This window comes from Gorilla gorilla, chromosome 5, assembly GCF_029281585.2.
Source record: "Gorilla gorilla gorilla isolate KB3781 chromosome 5, NHGRI_mGorGor1-v2.1_pri, whole genome shotgun sequence".
In the NCBI taxonomy this organism is placed as follows: Eukaryota; Metazoa; Chordata; class Mammalia; order Primates; family Hominidae; genus Gorilla; species Gorilla gorilla.
The window spans coordinates 185,581,990-185,608,429 of record NC_073229.2 but is presented as its reverse complement, the minus strand read 5'-3'; the positions used below and the strand labels follow the sequence as shown (position 1 = coordinate 185,608,429).

General features: G+C 44.6%; 1 protein-coding gene across 6 annotated transcripts in view; it reads left to right on the top strand.

Moving 5' to 3' along the window:
• Nucleotides 1-26,440, top strand: part of AGPAT4 (1-acylglycerol-3-phosphate O-acyltransferase 4) — a 146,693-nt gene that overhangs the window by 3,495 nt on the left and 116,758 nt on the right. Inside the window, exon 2 of one of the 6 annotated variants that reach the window (XM_063707989.1) lies at nucleotides 9,524-9,694. The exons of the other annotated variants lie outside the window; for them this stretch is intronic. The gene's annotated coding sequence lies outside the window, so the exon portion shown is untranslated. The remainder of the gene's footprint in view (nucleotides 1-9,523; nucleotides 9,695-26,440) is intronic. 6 annotated transcript variants of the gene reach the window in all.

The window sequence follows — 26,440 nt, the reverse complement described above, 5'->3', positions numbered from 1 at the left end:
AAGAAATGGATCTGGTTCAGGGTTCTTAACTCCAAGAAGGGAGAAGTCAGTCTTTAGTATAGAAGTAGAGCAGGTATACTCTGTGCTGGTTGAAAGCATAAGTAGATGTAAATTTGGGGACAGAAGTTTTTCTTAATCAGAAAAAGACTGTTAGAAGACTGAACAGAAGGCAGAATCCTTCCTAATCCAATACTTTTTTAGCTTCAGCTTAACAACAAAAGGCCAGACTTACACTAGACTTTAAACAGGTATGAAACTGGGGAAGACGGAACCAGGAACTTACCCGGAATGTCATCTTCGTAATTCCTGCCATTGCCATTGTTTTAAATTATTGGATGCTCAAATGAGGGTTTGGTAAATGTCACACATTTTGTGCAGTCTCCTTTATTCTGGAAAGGAGGTCTGATGGTTATGGGACAAAGCCGCATTCACATTTCTTTTTTTTTTGAGATGAAGTCTTGCTCTGTTGCCCAGGCTGGAGTGCAATGGTGTGATCTCGGCTCACCACAACCTCCCCCTCCTGGGTTCAAGCGATTCTCCTGCCTCAGCCTCCCGAGTAGCTGGGATCACAAGCATGTGGCACCACACCCAGCTAATTTATTTTTTATTTTTTTGTATTTTTAGTAGAGATAGAATTTCACTGTATTGGCCAGGCTGGTCTCGAACTCCTGACCTCAGGTGATGCACCTGTCTTGGCCTCCCAGAATGCTGGGATTACAGGCGTGAGCCACCGTGCCTGGCCCACATTCACATTTCTGAATGGTGTTTGACATCTAAATCTTTGGAGAAACGCCTTTCATCACTCCTATTTTGAAATATAATAATCATGTAACATTTCCTAGAGCTTGGGCAACTCAAATTCATTATTCTTTGTGTGAGAATCAGTTTGGAAAGGAAGTGCTGGAACTCTGAAATCTGGCTTCATGCATGGGCTTGGGAAGGTCTGCAATCGCTGCCAGGCTGTAGGAAAGAGGAAGCTTAAAGCATGAACTCTTTCTTCAACAGCTGTTTATTACATGTTTAATAGGTGTCAGGTGCCACAGATGCAACTGTGAGCAAAACAAGATACAGTTTAAATAGTTATAGTTTTCAAATGGGTTTACAAGGGAAACCCCATGACTGGCAGATACCCATTTTCTTCTAATGACTGAATAAGAGGAAATATCTTAAAAGGAGTATAATTTGTTTTAACATTATCATGGAACAATCCATCAACCTGTCTTCTTTTCCTTGGCACACTGTTGCTCCACAAAGATTTCCCATTGGTTTCATTGTTTGTCGTTATCTTGTTTCTCCGATCTAATTTGCTCTACTTCTTCCTTTGATCCTAAGTCCTACCTTTCAGTCACCATTCCTTCATCCACTCACACATACATGATACATCCATCTGTCCTCTATCCACCCCCAATCCCTTCATTTATTCAACAAATAGTGTTGAGTATCATGTCTCAGGCACTATATATTATAGATATAGCAATAAACGGGAAACTGGTTTTTCCTTAAAGAAGCTTAAGAACTATCAGGAAGACAATGTGGAGACAGCCTCTAAACCATGGGGGTATGACTTTTTTTGGGGGGTGGGCAGGGTCTCGCTCTGTCACCCAGGCTGGAGTGCAGTGGCGCCATCATGGCTCACCGCAACCTCTACCTCCTAAGCTCAAGCAGTCCTCCCCCAGCAGCTGGGACTGCAGGCGTGAGCCACCGCGCCTGCCCTGGCAGTATCACTTCTAATAGAAGCATTTATTGGCTAATGAAACAGGGTACTTCTTTCACTGAACAATTTTATAAATTGTTCACACACAGCTGAGCAGGGAGGGATCAAGTGGTTAGCTGTTGACTGTTGTCCATTTTATATATTTTTTGTATCTTCCATGCTGGTTGAGCATAAGGATGGTAAACATTTGTTAATTAACTAAATGGGAAGAATGGAATTTCTAACGCAGGAGACACAGAGGAAGAGAAGGCTTGTGTATTCTCTTTCTGAAAGAACAAGCTGAGAGAGAGAATCTCTCAAGGTTCCCATTCATAGTGAATTACTCATAGATTTCCAGGTGACAACAGCTCCCCCCACATCGACTCAAAGTATAGCATTTTAAAAAAGAAAAACTACCTGCGTCCAATTACATACCCATTAGTTCACTGAATATCCTCATGTCCTTTGGAGCTGATTTCCCATCATACACTGCAAGTCTCTGTCTTGTTCTGATAAAAACAAGTGGGTTTCAACCCCCTACAGCTTTCTTAATAGTAACAGCAGTGCATCCAGAAACTAGTGGAGGCTCTAGAGACCCAACACGAACAGTGTTGAGACCTCGTTGCAGCACTTTCTCTGTGTTTTCTGATGTCATGAAACTCTTCTTAGTAGAATTATTTTCCCCCACTTAAGTTCCACCGTCAGCCTGGAAATTATATGGGCAACATGACAAAGTTCCTCTGGAAAACCACACTCCTCTGCTTGGCTGACCTTGGGAGAAAACATTTAGCAAGTTCTTCTTTTTCTTGGTTATTTTAAACTCAGATGATATCAGCATGAAGCTGCTCCTAATAACTCTGGTTGGCACGGGCATCTCTGCTCTGTTTAGGTTAAACATCATAACTACTTCATGGTCATTTCTGTGCGGGATCCTCCAAGACGAGAGGTGCATTTTGAATTTTATGTTAGTTTGAAGCCAGACACTAAAATTCCTGTAAGGTGAGGGGAACAGCACACACCAGGGCCTGTTGGAGAGTGGGGTGAGGGGAGGGAACTTAGAGGATGGGTCAGTAGGTGCAGCAAACCATCATGGCACACGCATACCTATGTAACAAACCTGCACATTCTGCACATGTATCCCGTTTTGTTTTTTTATAGAAGAAAAAAGAAATTCCTGTAGGAGATGATGCCTCAGTCTAGTTTATGCCAGGTAACCTGCAGAGGTCATTAGAGACACTGAGGTGACTGGCTGACTTACAGGCTATGCAAGAATGATGACAGCCTGCCTTCACTGAGGGCCTCCTACGTGCCAGTACATGGACTTCACATTATTAACTCATTTTAGCCTCATAACAAAGCTAGCGTGTGAAAACTCTCATCGTGCTCCATTTTACAGAGAGAGAAAGTAAAGATGAGGGAGATTAAGCAGCTCAGCTAGGTCATAAGAAGGAGCAGAGCTGAGACGTTAACCCAGATCATCTGGGCTCTGCTTTCCCCTGTACCTTCACACCTTGCCACGGCCTATTCCACAGTCTGTCTCCCATGCCCAGTGCAGAGCCTGCCACATAACAGATGTGTGGTAAATTTATTTTTTAGTTTTGTTTAAAATGTTAAAAGTGAGACTGGTCTTTCTTTTACGAGGCCAGTCTCACTTTGTTGCTCAAGCTGGCCTTGAATTCCGGGCTCAAGCAATCCTCCCGCTTCAGCTTCCCAAGTAGCTGGGACTACAGGTGTGTACTACCATGCCCAGCTAATATTTTTCTTTTCTTTTTTTTTTTTGAGACAGAGTTTTGTTCTTGTTGCCCAGGCGGGAGTGCGATGGCGCAGTCTTGGCTCACTGCAACCTCTGCCTCCTGGGTTCAAGCGATTCTCCTGCCTCAGCCTCCTGAGTAGCTGGGACTATAGGGGTGTGCCACCACAACTGGCTAATTTTTGTGTGTGTGTATTTTTAGTAGAGACAGGGTTTCTCCATGTTGGCCAGGCTGGTCTCGAACTCCTGAATTCAAGCAATCTGCCCAGTGTGGCCTCCCAAAGTGCTGGGATTACAGATGTGAGCCACTGAGCCCGTCCCCCAGCTAATATTTTTCAAATAATGAACAAATCTCTACCGTGTAGACCTTTGCATGCCATTCATCCCAGTTGTTAAGAACAGCAAAATTACTGCAAGAAAGGGTAGTATTTTAGAACTTGGAGAAAAACTAACAGCAGTACTTTATAAGACAAGCTACTATAGTTTTCAGGGAGTGTTGTTTTTATTATGGTTTAGCCAGAGATGGTGGGAGAAGGGAAAGGGCCTTGTGATTAAAACCATCTGAGTGACAATGCAGTACATACATTAAATTAAAGATGAACTCTTCTCAAAACCGATGTTTAACCAAGGATTGAACTTGACTGAGCAGCTGCTCTCAAGGACACCTGTGGTGGCTGCTCTCAGAGTTCCCAAGGCGGTGGGTGGATGGAGTCAGAGGCTTTCTGTTCTTCAGTGGACTTTCCACAAATCCACCACCGACTTTAAAGGCAGACTATTATCTGCAAAGACCCTGCCAGTGCTTATCTTGGATGAACTCTGAAATGAGAATGGGAGACTTGAATTGATCCTGGAGTGAAGTTTGGTCTCTTGCCCATCTCCATGGGCTCCTCGTGAGCTGTCAGTCTTCTGTGGGTAGAGGTTAACCGAGGCGGATGAAATTTTAAAGAAATATCTGTCTATGCAAGCACATCTTCTTCCCTGGATACTGCAGCCATCAGCAGACAATCAATGCAATCATCTCAGACTGTGTCCTGCGTCCCAGGAGTAAGTCATCGGGCTCATTTCTTTTCTTGTCTCTTTTCTGCTGGGGGAAGGGCAGGTTGCAAGGCGGATGGTGAGCAGATTCTTCGGCCTTTTGTGTGGGTAGCCTGCATAGGAACCATTTCTATGCCTGTGAGTCCATTTCTAGCATCTGCCTCCAGCCTCTGCTTTCCTGACGCTCTCCAATCACCCCATTCATCCTTCATAAAACAGTCACTCTTTCTAGATGCATAATTACCTTCCATGACAGTGATTACAGTCCTCTCTTCATAACCGCACTGGGTGCTCATTCATGGCATGGAGGTATAATCGCATCGTTTGTAGCATAGAGCAGAGTACCCAGCACTGAATATGTGTTGTGGCCTAGAGAAGAGATGGGCACAAGAAGTCAGGTCATCAGGGTTGCCTCATTGCTGGCCTCCTGGCCAGGGCCTCAAGGGTGACATTCCTTGAGGGCGAGGTGTTTCTCAATCTTGATGTTGAGATTTTGGGCCCATTCATCCTTTTTTGTGGAAGAGGCCAACCTGTGCAGAATCAGATGCTCAGCCACATTCCCGGCCTCTAACTGTTACATGCCAGGAGTAGTCACCCCACTCCTACTTGTGGCAGCCAAAAATCCCCTAGAGGGACAAACTTGCCCACAGCTGAGAACCACTGCTTGAGGGGGAATTCCCGGCTCTGTCAGGTACACCCAGGAATCCGGTTGGTCCGATCAAAGCAAACCCATTTCTGAGGACTAATAGGGTCCCAACCAAAGTGGCAATTCATTAATTTAAATGAAGAAATACTTTACATGGGAATTGAAAAATAATAGTAAACCAACTTAAAAGTAGACACGTGGCCGTAAAGTATTCAAATATCTAGTGCTTTCTGTCCTAATAAGTCTGTGTGGGGGTCATGCTGGCACCAAGGCAGCCCGGTGCAGTGAGGAACTGGGCCAGGCTCGGTGGTCTGATAGGACCCCTTCCACACCCGGATCTGTGCAGACAGGCCCTCCTCTTTCCCCTCCCCACCCACCAGCTAAGGGAGCCTCCTTTTCCAAACCTCCCTGGAGTGAACAGATTAACATATCTCAAGAAAAAACTGAGAGAGGCACTCACAAACCTGCTCCCACCTGGGGATTTCATTACTGTTTCCTTGACCTTCACAGTGAGTCCTGCGCCCCTGCAGTCCAGCAGTGGGTACTAATCCAGCACCCAGTCCAGCAGTGGGTACTAATCAGCACCCAGTCCAGCAGTGGGTACTAATCAGCACCCAGTCCAGCAGTGGGTACTAATCAGCACCCAGTCCAGCAGTGGGTACTAATCAGCACCCAGTCCAGCAGTGGGTACTAATCAGCACCCAGTCCAGCAGTGGGTACTAATCAGCACCCAGTCCAGCAGTGGGTACTAATCAGCACCCAGCTCTCACTAGTATTAATTTGCCACCTAGCATCCATCCCCACAGTTGCTGGTATTTCAAGCCTTTCTTTCCCTTTCCGTCCCTGGTGCTTCTCACTTACAGGAGGGGCCACCTTTACTTCCTTCCCAGGACCAGCACCCTGCCCTGCCTGAAGTTAGGCTTCAGCTCCCCAGCCCTGGGGGACTCTAGGGGTCCCATAACTAGTCCTGGGTGACCCTAGGGGTTCCATAACTGCTGTGTCCCTCCCTTTTATCTTCCCATCTCGCTTCTCCCTTCTCGCTTTCAGGCTCTCAAAGGTCAACAGAAGTGGGGTCAGATATTCCAACTCCCCACCCAACTCCAGAATCCCCTTTCAGCGTTTCTTAGGGAGCCCGTGCATTCAGCCCACAGGAATACAAAGAGGAAGCCAACCCTGCGAGTGCCTTTGAGGAGCCTGCTGCCCAGAGGGCAAGACGGAAGCCTCAGCGAGGGGTTCCCACGCAGTGGATAAGACTCGCAGGGCAGGGATGCGTGGGCACACCAGGGGGAACGCCTCACCACCCCTGCCCAGTCTGGGCTTCCTAAAATACTTCCTAGAGAAGAACAGCCCCCACGTTAGGTCTGGAAGTGGGGAGTATTGGTCCCAGTGTGCACGCTTCTCAGGGAGTGCCAGAGACCAGAGGAGTGGGCCAGTGGGTGAGGTGGGACAGGGCGGGAGGCTGGAGTTTTCCTAGACCACAGAGGAACGAGGTGGGCTGGCGTGGCAGGAAGCAGAGAGAGGCTGAGCATCCTGCAGCTCTGGGAGGGGAGGCGCAGAAGAGGCACAGGTCTGAAAGCCAGCAGGGTTTGGTAACTTGTTATATGGAGGGTGTCTTTGACGCCCTGAGATAGTAAATATAGGGGGAAAGAAGGTCACTTTCCAATCATATTCTTCCCAAATGGTCACTTATCATATTACACCTGATAAGGTAATCATTTATGTACTTTGTAATCAACATGTGTTACGCAGCACTTACTAGAAGCTCTCTGCTTTGTATAACACCTCATTTCAGCTTGCCCCCAGCCCTGTGGGTTGCCAATTATTTTCTCTAATCTAATTTGAAACTGAGGCACAGAGAGGTTAACTAACCCTCCCAAAGCCACAGAGCTAGCAATGCCTGAGCACACTGTGATTTTACTAAATATTGTAACAGAATTACATGGACTTGCATTTCATATTCTTGCCTTTCCTGAAATTTTCCTGAATTTTCCTTTAGGGTGAAAAGACTTCCCATTGTTTCAAAATGTGCAGAAACTTCCCATCACGGCCCCCCAAATCATGTGGAAATCTGGAAGTTACTTAAGACCAGATGATGTGACGAAGATGTTGTGGGGGTCACTAAAATCCTCACTTGGACTCCATCTCTAGAGGAATCATAGGGTTAAAGTCTGAGAGGAGGTGGGGGGACAGGACCAGAGAGATATTTTAAGTGTGCCTAATTCTTTTAATTATTTATATTCGTTCCAATTTTTGCCACATTAGGACTTATCTCCTGCTTTCCATTCCTTCTGTCTTCCCCAGTGGCTGAACTGTTGTCTTTTTCTTGTTTGTTTTTGTTTTTCGAGAGAGTCTCGCTCTGTTGTCCAGGCCAGAGTGCAGTGGCATGATCTTGGCTCACTGCAACCTCTGCCTCCAGGATTCAAGCAATTCTCCTGCCTGAGCCTCCCCAGTAAGTGGGATTACAGGTGCCTGCCACCACACCCAGCTAATTTTTTGTATTTTTAGTAGAGACAGGGTTTCACCATGTTGGCCAGGCTGGGATTACAGGCATGAACTACTGCGCCCAGCCTGTTGTTTGTCTTTTAAAAGGGAGCCTGATCTTCAGCAGCTTCTATATAGCTTTCCTCACCAGGGGAAATGCACCTTCCTTAAGCATCCAAGGTGGCTGGGAATCTTGGTGGTGGGGTGGGGTGGGGCAGGCAGGTGTGAGAAACACCCCGCCCACCGCCGCTGAGAATATGTCTGCCTTTGCTCTTTTTCCTTCTCTGTCTCTTCTGATGGTCTGATGGGTGGATGGAGGGTGGCTTGGGTCTGTCTCTTCTGCCTCTGGTCACTCACCTTGGTGGGCCTTCTCTCACTTTCTCTGGAATAGCCCAGGGCTTGCTTTGCTCCTCCTGGCCTCTCTTCCTCGGTCATTCCCTGGAGACAAGGACTGGCCACCTCAGCTCTCACGGCTTGCTGGCATCTTTCATCAGCACTGTTTATGACGTTATCCTCATGTTCTCCTAGAGGTTTTTTTCACTGGAGTTATCTTTTGAACTCAAAACAAAAGAGGCATGTGAAATGTGCCAGTTCAAGTCCCAAGAAGCTACCCAAAGGGTGCCCCTCATTATGAGGGTCTCACTCCCCCGTGGGACTGAAGAATAATCGGACCCAAACCTTCTGAGCAAAGGAAGAAGTGGGGTAGAGCTTGCAGTGGGTCAGAAGGGGAGAACTCAGCCCCTAAGAGCCCCAGTAAGCCTGTGTTTTTACAATAAGATGTGGAAGGAGGAACTCTAGGCTGTGGACTTTGCCCAGGGACAAGCAAACCAAGTTTTATTTGCTATGAGAGAATAATGAAGAGGGGGGAAAAAAAGGAATGAGCTAGTACAGAGCCAGCTGTGGAAGAGTTTGGGGTTTGGGGAGCTCACACACAGCAGTGGGAAGTAGCCCCTGTGTGGCAGGGACAGACGCGGCAGCTGGCCACCATGGCTGCAGCTCCGTCACGCTTTTCAGGTCCTGGCAGCAGAGTCTAACCCATGTTCTCAACATTGCCTGCACATGAGGATCACCTAGGAAGCATTTTAAAAATGCCTCCCTGGGCCCCACCTTGGACCAACCAATTCAGGCTCATTTTTTTTTTTAAGTTCTATAAATGATTATGGACTGAGAGGACTGGAACCTCAGGATAGAAGGAGGTTGGCTAGCAAGAAGAGGGTGACTTTGAAAAAAAAGAAACCCAGAGCCAGGACGCAGGCCGTGGTGATGGCGCAGTGATGATAATGATGACCACAGCGACATTTAAGATGATGTACCAGGCAAAGGTCTACGGATAATCCTCACCACAAGCCCTCGACTAGGAACTCTTCTTATCTCCATTTCACAGATGGGGAGCCTGGGGGTCAGCAGTCTTCCCAGGGCTGCACAGCTCATACAGGCAAACTGGGTCTCTGGCCCAGGAGCCCCTACCCAGGTGTGAAGGTCAATGCCTGTTCACTCTCCAGCCTCTTTGGATATGCAGCATTCACAGCTCTGTGCTAGGAAAATGCAGTCAGAAGCCGAAGGTCCACTCATAAAGAAAGAGAAAAGGAATAAAGAGGGCAAAACCAGGCGGAGGAAACCCCCTTACAAACATGTATTCCTAGAAAAGAGGTAGAGCTCAATTACTGACTTGTCCCATGTCAAATGTAGCTTACAAACACTACATGATTAGCTGGATTTCTGGAAGGTAAAATATCCCTCCTTTGGCTTTGTTAATGATGATGCCTTACCCGGTCTCAGGGTAGCAGCTACATCCCTCTGACAGGTCCCATCATGAGTCAGCCGTGAGCCGGGCGTTTCCCTGGAGCAGTGTGGTGAATATGACTGACCATTCAATTGATTCATTCTATGGATATTTGTTAACCACCTCTCACGCCAGGTCTGTGCTGGGAGCTGTGGATATGATGGTGAAAGACACTCAGCTCCTCAGGAAGCCTGCTTCGTGGGATGGCAGATATACACACGAAGGGAAATAGCACTTGTCAACGTCATGTGGCCCAGGACTGTGCCAGGTCTTTTCTGTCGTTTGTCTCATGGACTCGTGCAGTGAGTAAGTGGCTACATTCTGTGACAGTGAGCTTCATGGCCAATAGAGAAGGGGCCATGAGAAACAGGGAAAGATGCACCTGACTGTTCAGCGGGAGGCAGGGAGGAGAAGGAGCTGGCTTAAGCAGGGTTTGGAAGGATAAACACATGTTTGGCAAGTCAACAGTGGGAGAAAAGGGGGAGGGAAGGGCATCAGGCAGGTGGAACAGAATACATGAGCTCGGAGCACCAGAGTGAGCCCTGCTCAGGAAATTCTAGAAGGTGAAGACGTGGTTCAGTGTGCACTCCTCTAAGGAGATTTCCTGACCTCCGCATGGCCCTGCCTGGTGAAATCAGGTGTCCTAACCCTGACGTTTATTTATTTTTTCTTGTTTTTGAGACAGGCTCTCACTTTGTCACCCAGGCTGGAATGCAGTGGCTCAAACACAGCTCACTTCAACCTTGACCTCCCTGGCTCAAGTGAGCCACCTGCCTCAGCCCTCCCCAAGTAGCTGGGACTATGGGTGCACACCACCACACCCAGCTAATGTTTGTATTTTGTGTAGAGAGGGAGTTTTGCCATGTTGCCCAGGCTGAATGCTGTGTTTTTTTTTTGAGATGTAGTCTCCTTTTGTGGCCCAGGCTGGAGTGCGGTGGCGCAATCTTGGCTCACTGCAACCTCCGCCTCCCGGGTTCAAGTGATTCTCCTGCCTGCCTCAGCCTCCTAAGTAGCTAGGACTACAGGTGTGTGCCACCACGCCTGGTTAATTTTTAGTAGAGTTGGGGTTTCACCATGTTGGCCAGGCTGAACTCAAACATCTGACCTCAAGTGATCCGCCTGCCTCAGCCTCCCAAAGTGCTGAGATTACAGGTGTGAGCCACTGTGCCAGGCCTGGCTTTTTATTTTCAAACCACGCTGCACATTCCAGGAGAGTGGCAGTTAGTCTTGGACTCTACAACTTGAATTTCTTATCTTGCTTTCCTGCAGTTTGACAAGCTCCTTGGGACTGGTCAGTGTTCATTCCCCAGGCTGGTTCTTTCATAAATGCTGTCTGCAGGAATGAAAGGCATCGCCTATGGAAAGGGCTAAGAGGAAGAGGACACTCCCGTGTGCAGTGGGAGTAATGGCCCCTCTGTCATCCTAGCAGTTCATTGAAGCCTGAAGCAGTGAGAGGCTGCTGCATCCCACTGTGTTTTTGTTAAAGCCCTGTCCCCACATGCTGTTCTTGGCTTGTTATCGTGGCACGCAGTTCACTTCCAGAGACTCCCCAGCCCCAAACATGTATAGCGCCAGGCGAATGGAAGTTTCCTCCAGTGCAACTCCTGGATGGGTCTGAGAAGAGAAGCAAGAACCAGGGTGTGACTCAATGGTGAACTTACGACTCGGTCCTGGGGGTGCAGCGTGCACATAGATACCATCGAGCTAGGTGCTGACATTGTAAAAAGTGGACCCCTGTCCGGAAGACTTTCATTTTCTTTCGGCAGTTCTTAACTCTCTTCCTGAGTTGGTCACATTTGAGGAGTTGCCCTGTTGGTAAGCTCAAGGTGCCACTCAGCCAGAGAGTCCTCCTGGGCATGTGAACTGTGTGGTGACCTTGGACCCCACAGTTGGGGTAAGGCTCTGCTCTCCCTTGTTGAAATTCTTGATAGTTTTTGAAGAAGGAACCCCACATTCTCATTTTGACCAGGCCTGGCAAATGCTGTAGCCTTTCCTGCATTGAGTATAGAGTTAGTGAGTTTTCACACGTGCTGGTAGTGTGGCACATGTGTGAAAACTCACTAACTCTAGACTCAACCAACTCCAGACCGCCCTGCAAAAGACCGGGTGGCTCTACAAAAGTCCGTGATCACCAGCAACTCAAAGCATACGTGCTGCGGACAGCCAAGGTCATATTAGGACTATCTCAGTATAGAAAGGATGATTGGTGCTGTTAAATAAAGCTTCAGGGGTGCAGAGATCTGTTATATGGCATTGTGACCATAACTAAGAATAATGTGTATTTAAACATTGCTAAAAGAATAGATTTTAAACTTTCTCATCATAAGAAAAATAAGTATGGGAAGTGATGGATACATTAGTGAGCTTCATTTAATCATTTCACAGTGTAAACATATAACATTATGTTGTACACCATAAATATGTACAATTTTTATTTGTCAGTTGAAAAGAATTTAAGGCCGGGTACCGTGGCTCACACCTGTAATCCCAGCACTTTGGGAGGCTGAGGCGGGAGGATCACTTGAAGTCAGGAGTTTGATACCAGCCTTGCCTATATGGTGAAACTCTGTCTCTACTAAAAATACAAAAAATTAGCTGGGCCTGGTGGCGGGTGCCTGTAATCCCAGCTACTTGGGAGGCTGAGGCATGAGAATCTCTTGAACCTGGGAGGTGGGGGTTGCAGTGAGCCTAGATTGTGCCACTGCACTCCAGCCTGGGCGATAGAGTGAGACTCATTCTCCAAAAAAAAAAAAAAAAATTAAATGCTTGTGGTAAAATAGTCCCCAAGCCTTTCACATCTAGCCATGTGATTAAACTTTCAACCAAGTCTTGCTACAACCTAGCTTGAGTAATGACTCTCTGTGGATGGAGTTTCTGTGTTTTTTGGGGGGAGTGGGGTGGGGAGGAGAAATAAGAACCATCTCCCAACATATATAGGTGGTGAAGTCCAAGGCTGAAGTTGCCCCAGATAAGAGAACTCTCTTGTTTTCTAGGACTGTGAGAGGTTCTTGCTCTCTTGTGTCAATTTTAGTTGTGTTTTTTCTTTCTGTATTTTGCTTGTCTTATGATTCAAGACATGAACATAAATATACATTTGAAAATTTCCACCAAGAGGTGGAAAAGTTTATAGATCCAGAGAAGATAACTCTGTACAAAACAAAAGTCTAAAAATGGTTGTTGGATACTCTCAGGTATTTGGAGAATCTGCCAACCCGTTTGCAGGAAGTTTGTTTTCAAATGGGAAAGGACAGAACAGCCTGAAGATGGGAGTGCAGTCATTTTGAGTTACTTCCGTTATTGCAGCCAAGGGAAGTCACTTTTTAGGGAAGACAATGGACGTAGAGTTTTCATCTCTGAACTGCCACTCTCAGTCTTTGAGGTCTCATGGAGGAAAAAAAGTATCATGAGACTGGAGATAAGTAAAATTCCTTGTTTTTAAAAGTTGAGAAGTGTAAATACTAGAACTTTCATTCTGGCATGCAGGAGTTTTTTCCTTCCAAGCGTTTTAACGTAGGAAGTAATAAATGATCCCATGGAGCCAGGATGTGTGCGCCAAAACTAAATCATGTTGAGTTAACCTCACTTATTTCATTGGTACCGTTACTGGGTGAGTCAGTTGAGAAAGTGCCAGAGCGAGGGTGATCCTGTCAAGTAAACATTTGACAGACTGCGTCACCACATCCTTGTGTATGTGATGGTGACCTGGGGCTTGGGACCAGGTGGGTTCATAGCTAATGGAACAACAGGATAAGCTTGTATTCACTTCCATATGAAATAGAAGGTGGGACTAACGCTGTCTTTCCTTTTTTTTCTGTTTCACATCTCTTTCTCCTTCTTGTCCACATTCCTTTTTAATTTCCATGAAGAAAATTAATTTAAATTGACTTCTCATATTTCAAGAACCCTTTGATCATTTTTTTTGATGTTGGATTTCAGCAGTTTTAAAAACTTCTGTCTTCATTTAATTTTTTAATGGCATTACTGAGACATAATTTACATACCAGAAATTCACCCATTTTAAGTGTATAGTTCAATGAGTTTTGGTAAATTTGGCGTTGTGTAACCATCACCAAAATCCAGCTTAGAACGCCTCTCTCATCCCAAAAGTCTCCTCATGCCCACAGGATCCATCGTCACATGTGTCTGTAGCTCAGACAATCAGTGATCCAGTTTCTGTGTCTGTAATTTGGCCTTTGATAGGTATTGCCTATGAGTGGGATAATTCACTATGTATTGCTCTGTGTCTGGCTCTGTTCATTTAGCATAATATGCTTGAGGTCCACCCATGGCATGCATGGAGCCGGGACTGGTTCCTTCTTGTTAGTGGTCTTCCGTCCTGTGGCTGTACCATCTCTTGCTTCTTTATTCACCGGGTGATGGTATTTGGAATATTTTAGCATTCATCTAATTTTAAGTTTACTACTTTTATCCTGATCCAAAGTTCATGTTAGAAACAAGTGCTGTTTTCATTGCCACTTTTCCCCCATCTCCAACATCTCATTTAGGGCACAGGAAAATTCTTAGTAAGGACTTAGAGGAAAAGTGAAGACCGCCGCCTCCACGCCCACTGGCTAAGGTGGCTGGTCTGCAGGGAGCTCGCAACAGGCGTCTCCAACGTGATGCCAAAGGCTGACTTTTGGGAAGGTGGAAACTCTCCCAGACCTAAAACTGGAGAAAAGGCACATCCATTCTTGATGCCTGTCTTGTGGGCTTATTCGTCTCCTAGGCAGAATGCATGAAAATTTCGGTGTTGCCAAACTGATGAACCCATTTCTTTCCCTTCAATTATTTATCTCCCCACTGATTTCATTAATTAATGAAGCTTTTGGCAATCCACCAGATTTCTTTCGGGAACGCTCTTTGTCAGTGTCGACTGTGTACAGGCTGCAGGGACCGGGGGAGCCATCAGACGCCGTCTCTGCCTCCCGAGCCTGCTTCAGGGAGGATGTGTCAGCTCCGCTCTGTGGCTATCAGAGGAAGCTGGTTTCATAGCACGAGTGTCATGTCTGTCACGTATTTCAGCCCTGAAACTTCTCCCCACATTTCATGTGAACACAGCAAATGTGTTCATCCATGACACACGGCAGAGAGCAGCGCTGGTGGTGAGGAACATCAGCAGAGTGTTTAATCTCAGCTTTTCAAAGCAGCCTCACAGGAAGGAGAACAAAATATTTGATCCACTGAAGACTTTCCCCCGATCTTAGGCACAAAGCCTAATTCTTCTAGATGGTGGCGGTCGCTGCCGTCACCATGCGTGCCTGGGGTTGATTTCCTCTTGCCTGGGAAACTTAGGGTGTTAGCCAGGTTTTCGTATCCTTCCAGCTTTGCCCATTGCCTATACTCAGGATCCAGGGTAAGGGCCAGTCCTACTTATGGACCAGTCTCCGAGATCATTTCAGTTGAGGGGGATCTGTTTTACTTCCTGCAAGTGCTGTGGTGGGCAGTAACATCCTGCCAACGGGCCTCGCCTGGACACCTTGCTCTGCCTGGGTGAGGGTGGAGTGGCTTTTTCCTGCAGGCTGAAACTCCCTGACTCCTTTCTGCGGCTCATTTCCTTCATCTAAACAGCATGTCCCTCTATGTGTTGACATGGCTGTGGGGACTGAAGGCTGACTCTGCTTATGTTTTGTCTTCTGTGGGGCCAGTGTTTTTTCTTTGTTTTTACATACAGCTTTATTGAGATATAATTTACATACCATAAAATTCACCCATTGCAAGTGGGCAGTGCAATGGCTTTTTGTATATTCATGGTTGTGCGACCATCGCCACTATCTACTTTGAGAGCATTTTTAGCGCCTCAGAGAGAAACCGTACATAATCAGCAGTCACTCCCCCATCCTGCCCCCTCCAGCCCTAGACAACCGCAAGTTCACTTTCTGTCTCCACGCATTGGCCTAGTCCGAACCTTTCATATAAACCGAATCGTACCATATGTGGTGTTTTGTGACGGGTTTCTTTCATATAACATGTTTTTGAGGTTCATTCATGTTGTAGCATGTGTCAGTAATTAATTCATTCTTTCTTGTGGCTGGAGAATATTCCATTTTATGGATATACTGTATTGTATTTATCCACGCATCAGTTGATGAACACTGGGGCTGTTTCGGCCTTTGGCTATCGAGAGCAACACTGCTGTGAACGTGGGTGTACAAGATTTTGTGTGGAGGTGTGTTTTCATTTCTCCTGAGTAGATTCCTAGCAGTAGAGTTTCTGGGTCATATGGTAACTCTAACATCAGAAGAACTACAGCTGGATGTGTTTCATTCACTCCCCAAAATCTTTTCTGAAGCGAAAGAAGCAATGGTATTTTGCAGAGGGGTCTCGGACTTTCAAATCCAAGTTCCTTTGCTCTTTGGACCTACGTCAAGTCATTATCATAGAGCTAATGAAGGAGAACTGGATGTGTGAGGTATTACAGGGAAAGATGAAGTAGCTGGGAGCAGGGCCCTGTGGTGGTGATGATCTGGAGTTTATCACAGGGAACCAGGGCCTGTCTAGACTTAGTGTATCTTTGCTTCAGAAGGGCTGTGTAACCGTATCTGGCTCTGCAATGGCCTCGGAATGATAAGAACAGCTTGCTGGGTGTGAGTTTGAGGCTTTTTCTTCGCGAAGTCAGGGCTGGCTTTTGTGAGCCCAGGCACTGGATTTCTGGAGCTCTCCAGCCTTGCCAGGATTTGCTTTCTTAGAAACCAGGAAGTCCTTTGAAGACGATGACGTGAAACCCAAACACACTGGCTTTTAGTATTGAATCCATGTTTGTTCTCTAAATTGAGTCGGTATTTACAGATCTTTGAGAATTAAATGAATGTTAAAGCTTAGAACCAAGGATTAACAGAAGAAGTTGTAAGTAGCCTCAGTAAATCTAAGGATTTGCTAACCCATGCTGCTTTCCATGAGAAGGACTGAGTGGAATGGAAGCTGGAGGGTGTGTAAGAAGGCATTTTCTCCTCGATTTCCCAATACTTAGTGATTTCTTACTGTAAGCAGAGGAGTGAAAGGACATAAAGAACATGGCCGTGAGAAAAGATCACCAGGGCCACGCGGTAGAGGCTCTATAAATATTAGCTGAACGAGTTGCCTCTAAACGTATATATGTATGTGAATCACTTAATATTTTTTAGTATTTCTAATTGTTCATCTTACTTTATGCCCTCAATAGTGTTATCAGTTAGGCTGATGTGAATGACAGGAAGAAGCTGAGGATCAGAGAAGGTAGGGACCTGAGCAGGTTAGTGACCAAAGAAAATAAGTCATGACTTCCCTGAGCGTCTATTTTCTTAGCTGTACAATGGGTCCACTAGTAAGTCACAGAGCTTTTTCAATATCAAGTGACATATGTTAACATACTCATGTGATCTTAAAAAATGCAGTAGAAAAGTTTTTCTTTTTTTTTAAAAAAGTTAAATATATTGACCAAGTGGTTAATACTTTTGATAGAATAATTAGAAAATACAGAGAAGCATAAAGAAGAAAATGAGTATTTCCTATTATCTCACTAACCCCAAACATCCACCTGAAGTGTGAATTGTCCAACCATTTTAAAAAGCAATTTGTTAATATATAGTAAAATCAGAGGTGTGCACGTCAGAATGAGGCAGCAGTTCCAAGTCCAGTGTTCATTACTGCATTGTCTGTAGCACTGAAAACAAATTGGGAGTAACGTGAATGTCCGCCAGTATGGGAATAGATTAATTTTGGGGTAGTCATCCAAAGCAATACTCTTTGCAATTAAAATAACTAAAACTAGATATGTAACATTTCAAAATCGCAGTGTTGAATGTAGAAAGGAGCTCACGAAAGGATTCAAACATTATAAATTGCACATTGTTTGTGAATACATATGTTAAATAATACAGTAAAAGAATAAAAACATAGAAGGAAACATGAATTTCAATCTTGGGGGGGTGCAATATATTTATTTATATTACAAATAAAATATTTGTAATTTTTTTAATTTAAGTAGAGAGATACATTTTTTTTTTGCCTTTTAAAAGTTGGATCATATTGGCTGGGCGCGGTGGCTCACGCCTGTAATCCCAGCACTTTGGGAGGCTGAGGTAGGGGGAGCAAGAGGTCAGGAGATCGAGACCATACTGGCTAACACCGTGAAACCCCGTCTCTACTAAAAATACAAAAAATTAGCCGGGCATGGTGGCAGGTGCCTGTAGTCCCAGCTACTCGGGAGGCTGAGGCAGGAGAATGGCGTGAACCTGGAGGCGGAGCTTGCAGTGAGCAGAGATCGCGAGATCGCGCCACTGCACTCCAGCCTGGGCAACAGCGCAAGACTCCGTCTCAAAAAAAAAAAATTAAAAAAAGTTAGATCATATCATATACATTTTTTTTTCTTTTTTTTTTGAGTTGAAGTCTAGCTCTGTTACCCAGGCTGGAGTGCAGTGGCTCAATCTTGGCTCACTGCAACCTCCACCTCCCGGGTTCAAGAGATTCTCCTGCCTCAGCCTCCTGAGTAGCTGGGATTACAGGTGCCCACCACCATGCCCAGCTAATTTTTGTACTTTTAGTAGAGACGGGGTTTCACCGTATTGGCCAGGATGGTCTCGATCTCCTGACCTCATGATCTGCCTGCCTTGGCCTCTCAAAGTGCTGGGATTACAGACGTGAGCCACAGCGCCCAGACTCATATACATTTTTGTAGACTCTGTATTGTAAGCATCTTTGTGTCACTAAACACACTTCCTCATTGTTTTTCCTGACCCTCCTAAGTCGTTCTGTTCTGACTTAATTGTATTTTCTTTATTTTTGAGACAGAGTCTCACTGTGTCACCCAGGCCGGAATGCAGTGGCGTGATCTTGGCTCACTGCAGCCTCAACCTCCCAGGCTCAGGTGATCCTCCCACCTCAGCCTTCTGAGTGACTGGGACCACAGATGTGCACCACCATGACCAGCTAATTTTTGTATTTTTTGTAGAGACAGGGTTTCACCATGTTGCCGAGACCGATCTCCAACTCCTGGGCTCAAGAGATCCTCCCGCCTTGGCCTTACAGAGTGCTGGGACTATAGGCGTGAGCTTCTGTGCCTGTCCAATTGTATTTTCAAAGAATTCTAGAAGAAGCAAAATTGCTGAATCTTCCTTTTCAGATTTTATAATTATTTTCTATTTATTCATTTATAATTGCTCACAATTTTTTCTAATTCATGCATAATATATTTGACCCTGAAGGAGCTCATAACCTAAAAGCGAAAGCAGAATTCAAGACACACAGAATTCATCTAATTTATGAAGGAATTCCCCAAAGTTTGGGAATTCGCAACGTGAAACTTTTATTTACTTTTACTCAAAATAACCATGAATCAAGCAAATGTCTGGGTTGGAGAGAGGACTCTCCTATTACCACTGCAAGAAACGAGTCACTGACTGCCGCCCACGACCCCATGTCAGAGGCCGTAGTTTTGTCAAAGGAAGGTGGTCTCGGGGCCTCTAGAGGCCTCGTTACACCCTCTACTGCTGCACACGTTCCTGTTCTGGTACTCGAGTTATAACCGTTAACCCACTTATGGAACTTAGTGTTCCATTATTGGAACGCTAAGCATGTGGGAATTATTTATATCCTCCTGCTCAAGGTCATCACCAAGGTCTGATTTTTCACTCATGCAAAAATTCAAAAAATTACACTCTCCAGAATAAATGGGTTAAGAAGATAATTACAATTCCCTACCATCATAGGCCTTCCATTCCCTAATCTGTAACAGGTAATGTATCCCTTTAGAAGAATCTAAACTGCTGCTCCCCCTCTCTGCTTTTGTTCCTCCTGCAGAAACTGCCCTATAGGTAGATTTGTAAACTATCAATTCCCTTATGTGTATCAAGAGCATGTCTCCCATGTTTGAATGGGAAACGTAAGGCCCGGGAAGTGGGCTTGGCATCCACCTGGCTCCCCTCATTTCCACCTGGGAATACGTTGGCACAAATGAACTTGCAGGAGCTCTCAGGCGCAGCTTCCATCCTACCTGCGGGTCTTTAACCAGCGGCTGGACAGGCTGGTCTGTAATGCAGGGTAACGTTGTGCAGCCTCTGGGAGAGGAAGAGGAGATCAGGTGGAGAGGCCAAGAGAGCAAGGCCAAGGAAAGAGCTGGGGGTACACAAGCTTGGTGGAGCCCTCCTTTGTCCTGACCAGCTGAGTGACAGGCAGGTCACTTAACACTCTAGCTGTCAGCTTTCTCATCTATCAAAGGAACAGTTAGAGAATTGACCCCTACAGTTCAATTCATCTCTGTTTATTGGTATTCGATGTAGGAGAGACTGCCTAGGAATCAATGAGGTAGAGAAGGATCTTTCAACAAATGCCTTGGATACAACTGGTTAGCTATTTGGAAATAAATCCATTTAAATCTTCACAGAGGACTGTAACCAAAAATAAGTGTAAGATGGATTGAGTAGCTAAAAACAAAATTAACTATAGAAAAACTAGATAAAATGAGTGAACATTTATCAGTTTTCTGCAGGATAAGAAATAAGCGTAGAAGGAAGCCCTAAGTTTAAAGATCATGAAAGAAATTACAGTCCTTACTTCATCATAATTTAAACCTCCAATAAGCTAAGAATAAAAATAAACAAACTGAAAAAGTTGGTCACTCTAAATGGAATAGGCGAGATGTTATTCTGTTTAAGAAAGCAATATGCAAGGGATAAAGGCACAATCAATAAAAATGTCACGGAGGGGAAACAGCATTTAATAAATACTTTAAAACATGCAGCTTCATGGCCATTCAGAAATGCAGTTTAATGTAAGACTATAAAGATTTAATTTTGCTTTTCATTGTTTTTAAATGAGAATTCTTATTGCTGACAAACATGTAGTGAAATGGGTATTTATATATATTGCTAGTAAGAATATAAACAGCTACAAATATTTTGGAAATATTTGGCAATACAAGCAATTTGTCAGTATTCACCAGGTACCTTAAAATGTTTGTTTCTGGAATGCAGAAATGTTGTTTCTGGGAATATATTGCAAAGAAATAACCCAAAATTCGGAAAAAAAAAGGTTTTTGCCCAGAATTGTTAAACATTGCACTATTTATTCTTGAAAAAACACAAAGAAGCCTAAATATAATAATGAGGAATTAGGTAATAATTATGATATGTCTAGTATAATTACGAGAAGGATATTTATATTCTAATATGGCAACTGAATATGATTTCACATTACAGGCTAGAAAAGAGCATATAAAATAGATTTAAAATAAAATCTCAACTACTGTATATTTATTTTTAACTTTTATTTTAAGTTCAGGGATACATGTGCAGGTTTGTTATATAGGTAAACTTGTGTCATGGGGCTTCTTGTACAGATTATTTTGTCACCAGGTATTAAACCTGCTACCTCTTAGTTATTTTTCCTGATCCTCTCCCTACTCCCACCCTCCGCCCTCTGATAGGCCTCAGAGTGTATTGTTCCCCTCAATGTGTCCGTGTGTTCTCATCATTTAGTTCCCACTTGTAAGTGAAAACACATGGTGTTTGGTTTTCTGTTTCTGCATTAGTTTGCTAAGGATAACGGCCCCCAGCTCCATCCATGTTGCTGCAAAGGCCATGATCTCATTTTTTATAGTTGCATAATATTCCACTGTATATATGTACCACATTTCCTTTATGCAGTCTACTATTGATGGGCATTGAGGTTGATTTCATGTCTTTGCTATTGTGAATAGCTGCAATAGTGAATAGCTGTGAATAGCTGCAATAGTACTGCAATGAACATAAGCGTGCTTGTGTCTTTATGATAGAACGATTTATATTCCTTTGGGTGTATAACCAATAATGGGATTGCTGGGTCGAATGGTATTTCTGTTTTTAGGTCTTTGAGGAATTGCGACACTGTTTTCCACAATGGTTGAACTAACTTACACTCCCACCAATGGTGTATGTGTTCCTTTTTCTCTGCAACTTCACCAGCATGTGTTATTTTTTGACTTTTAAATAATAGCCATTCTGACTGGTGTGAGATGCTATCTCACTGTGGTTTTGATTTGCATTTCTCTAATGATCATGATGTTGAGCTTTTTTTCATGTGTTTGTTGGCCTCATGTATGTCTTCTGAAAAGTGTCTGTTCATGTCCTTTGTCCACTTTTTAATGGGGTTGTGTGTTTTTTCTTGTAAATTTATTTAAGTTCCTTATGGATGCTGGATTTTAGGCCTTTGTCAGATGCATAGTTTGCAAATATATCATCCCATTCTGTAGGTTGTCTGTTCACTCAGTTGATAGTTTCCTTTGCTGTGTAGAAGCTCTTTAGTTTAATTACATCCCATTTGTCAATTTTTGCTTTTGTTGCAATTGCTTTTGGTGTGTTCATCATGAAATCTTTGCCCATTCCTATGTCCAGAATGGTATTGCTTAGGTCATCTTTCAGGGTTTTTATAGTTTTGGATTTTACACTTAAGTCTTTAGTCCATCTTGGGTTAATTTTGTATATGGCATAAGGAAGGTGTTCAGTTTCAATCTTCTGCATATAGCTAGCCAGTTATCCCAGCACTATTTATTGAATAGGGAGTCCTTTCCGCATCGCTTGTTTTTGTCAGCTTTGTTGAAGATAAGATAGTTGTAGGTGTGTGGCCTTATTTCTGGGCTCTCTATTCTGTTCCATTGGTCTATGTGTCTGTTTTTGTTTCAGTACCATGCCCATTTGGTTACTGTAGCCCTGTAGTATAGTTTGAAATCAGATAGTGTGATGCCTCCAGCTTTGTTCTTTTTGCTTAGGCTATTCAGGCTCTTTTTTGGTTCCATATGAATTTTAAAATAGTTTTTTCTATTAATAGTACTGTGAAGAATGTCATTGGTAGTTTAATAGGAATAGCATTGAATCTGTAAATTACTTTGGGCAGTATGCACACTTTAACGATATTGATTCTTCCTATCCACGAGTATGGAATGTTTCTTCATTCGTTTGTGTCATCTCTGATTTCTTTGAGCAGTGTTTTGTAGTTCTCCTTGTAGCGATCTTTCACTTCCCTGGTTAGCTGTATTCCTAGGTTTTTTTTTTTTTTTTTTTTTTTTTGAGACAGAGTCTCGCTGTCACCCAGGCTGGAGTGCAGTGGCACGATCTTGGCTCACTGCAAGCTCCACCTCCCAGGTTCACTCCATTCTCCTGCCTCAGCCTCACGAGTAGCTGGGACTACAGGCGCCCGCCACCATGCCCGGCTAATTTTTTGTATTTTTAGTGGAGACGGAGTTTCACCGTGTTAGCCAGTATGGTCTTGATCTCCTGACCTCATGATCCGCCTGCCTCGGCCTCCCAAAGTGCTGGGACTACAGGTGTGAACCACCGTGCCCAGCCAGTATTTTATTCTTTTTTGTGGCAGTTGTGAATAGGAGTTTGTTGCTGATTTTGTTCTTGGCTTGTCTATTGTTGGTGTATAGGAATGCTACTGAATTTTGTTCATTGATTTTGTGTCCTGAGACTTTGCTGAAGTTGTTTATCAGCTTGAAGAGCTTTTGGGCTGAGACTGGGGTTTTCTAGCTGTAGGATCCTGTCATCTACAAACAGGGATAGTTTGACTTCCACTCTTCCTATTTGGATGCCCTTTATTTCTTTCTCTTGCCTAATTGCTGTGGCCAGGACTTTTTTTTTTTTTGAGACAGAGTCTTACTCTGTTGCCCAGGCTGGAGTGCAATGGCACAATCTCAGCTCTCTGCAACCTCCGCCTCCTGGGTTCAAGCGATTGTCCTGCCTCAGCCTTCTGAGTAGCTGGGATTACAGGCATGTGCCACCACACCTGACTAATTTTTGTATTTTAGTAGAGATGGGGTTTCACCATGTTGTCCAGGCTGGTCTCAAACTCCTGACCTCAAGTGATTCACCTACCTCAGCCTCCCAAAATCTGTGATTACAGGTGTGAGCCACCATGGCCCGGCCAGGACTTCTAATACTATGTTGAATAGGCGTGGTGAGAGAGGGCATCCTTGTTTTGTGCCAGTCTTCAGGGGGAATGCTTCCGGCTTTTGCCCATTCAGTATGATGTGTTGGCTGTGGGTTTGTCATAGATGGCTCTTATTATTTTAAGGAACGTTCCTTCAATACCTACTTTATTGAGAGTTTTTAACTTGAAGGAGTTCAACTACTATATATTTAAAAATAAAAAAAGCCTCTGAAATGGTTTTATCTAGCAAAGGGGAGGGGAAAGCTTTATGCATTCGCCGAAGAATAGAAGAAAACAAACCAAAATGTTGTCAATAGCTGTTCTAGGTGGTAAAATGTCTGCATTTTAGAGTTGTACGCATTTTGTATCATTAATTACTGTTATAATGGAGTGACTTTACCTTTCAAGAAATTCCTGGCTTTGCCTAAGTGATTTACACGGCGAGTATAATTTCCTTTAGTTTCACTGGATTTGTGTTTTAACAGAAGATTCTTTGTTTTAAAAAAAGTCACCTCTGTGTTCCTCAGCCGACATCTGAGTTCCTCCTCTACAGGGGATTCCGCAGGTAATTTGCTTTTATTTGAGTAATTTCATGTCAGTTTAACATATTGCCTCATGCAGTTTCAGTGCTGGTAGGAAGAGGACTCAACTTGGCTGCTTACAGCATGTAAAGGTATGGAGAGCAATCTTGTGGGTTCATCTGCGTGGATTTTACAGGGAGAATAACTTGGTGCGTCATCTGCCCTGTGTTTCATGTAATGGGAAAGAAACCCAGGACTTTATCAGTTTATGCTCTTACTTTTGCGTTGTCTTTGACAGTTCAGTGTTACCACTATGAAAATTAAATTATGTTAGGTCATCTAGAGACTCAGATGGAATCAGTATTTATTGAGCATCTGTTCTGTAAGAAGTGGAAGGGGTGGAAGTCATCCCGGCCCAGGGTATATTACTTAGTAAGTGCTTTAGTTTATTGGGCATGGTACTTACCACTTAAAACCTAGCAAGGGGCTCTGTAAGAATCCCCTGTGCTAGGCCGGGTGCGGTGGATCACCTGAGATTGGGAGTTCGAGACCAGCCTGACCAACATGGAGAAACCCCGTCTAGACTAAAAATACAAAATTAGCTGGGCATGGTGGCGCATGCCTGTAATCCCAGCTACTCGGGAGGCTGAGGCAGGAGAATCGCTTGAACTTGAGAGGCGGAGGTTGCAGTGAGCTGAGATCACTCCATTGCACTCCAGCCTGGGCAACAAGAGTGAAACTCTGTCTCAAAAAAAAAAAAGAATCCCCTGTGCCTATGCTCAGAAGTCTAATGCAACGTTAGTATATAGTAGAACTTAAATATGAATCAATGATTTTTTAGCTGAATGAATGAACGGGTAGCTCCTTGGATGGGAACCTAATGAATGAGTGTACTTCTCAGCGGACGAATGAATGTATGCATGAATTAAACAACTCTGTCCTGGATTCTGCTTAAAAGTTGGAAAGAACCTCATCACTTCTCCAAGCATCTTTTGCTCTGAGCTTGATGACTGAAGTAAGAAGAGAGAGAAGTCCCTGACACATGTTTGATCACTGCTGCTGCTAATGAAACTTTTCGAGGAATAGCCAGTCTGTAATGCCCTCAAAGGCATCCTTCATATCCAAGTACTTCAGTATTCTTGTGGCCATTTTTCAGAGCTATCTAGAAACAAGGATACTGCATGTCAACTTATTTTGGGCACTCGAAGCCAGCAATTCTGTCTTCAATAAATGATTCATGTCAGAAAAGCATTTAAGTGCATTTGTTTTCTAATAAGTCTCTCTTCAGGTCCATTATGCATGAATCAAACTGGGGAAGTTGCCTGGGTTCATTTGGCATCCTTTATGAAAATCAAAGAAATGAGAGATTTAAAATCCAGCCATATTGATTCTCCCGCCTTCCTCGCACTCCTTACCAGAAACTAGGATTGGCAATGACAGGATCTCCAAGAACTCAAGGATTGAGGGCACTTCACGGATAGTGAGGAGGAGAGGGAGGGGCCCACCAAAGAGAAAAGAGCCCAGTTTCTGGTATCTGAGATGCAGAAGAAAATGAACGGCCACTTGCTCATGTCCCCCTAAACTGCTCCCCTGAGCAGCCCCTCGCTAAAACACCCCACTAAAAGCAAGCTCCTGTGGCCACAGTAGAGGCAGCAGAGTGCTTCCTCTGAGCTCTACTCCTGGCGAGCCCTCTAGGGTGCTTAATGCCACGTTAGTGCATCAGAAGCACTGTGGTTAAAGGCACGTGCACAAGTGGCCCCATTTCCCATTTTCCAGAACCATAAAACTGGGACTGATATCCGATGCCTAAGCATCTGCCCTGCAGAAGGCTTCCACATCCATCACCTCCTGAAGACTCCCATCACCCCTGTGGGGCCGGCGTGTATGTCAGTACGTCCTGTTGACAAAGGAGGAAGCTGAGCACGGCAGAGGTGATGTGACCAAGGGGATGAGGATCGACGATCGAGAATCACACTCAGGTCCCCTGACTATAAATACTGGCTACCTCCCCTGCTGCATTTATTTATTCCACCATGGATAGAGTCTCAATTTCTCGGTTCCCAAGGAGGTTTCTACCCTGGCTGGCACAGGCCAGTGCAAAATAAGTTGCCAGTTGGTGCACGGCTTGCTAGTAGGCATGTGTGCGAAATTAAGTTAGCATTTGCAGGAGAGTTCTCATGCCCATGTGCTTTTGCTACGTGGCCTTTGGCTCTGGTTGCTATCACTTTGCATCTCCTTGGTTTTCTGAGATAGCCTGTCTCTGACACTGGGACTCCCCAGGCCTGGGGTTTTGGCCCATCTGTCTGTGGTTGGTGACCTTCACTGATGAGGAGCTTTGCTCAGGGGGCCAAAGACAGTGTTTCATCCTAGGCTAAGTGGTGGAAGGCGTCACTCTTACTGGATCAGTTGACCCAGGCAGAGTAGGTGGGCTAGGCCAGACCAAAGGGAGAGATGTGTGCACTCTTATCGGCTTTACTGGATCGGAGATGTCAGAGAATGCAGTTCGCTATCTCTGTTTGGTGGTTCAGTATTATTATCCTCATGGTTTCCTGGCGTGTCCGCTCACACAGCATCAAAATGTGAGTTTGTTTAGCCATAATGGAGCCAGCTTAAAGGTTGTAGAGTGCTGAAATACTGAAAAGATTACGCTTGT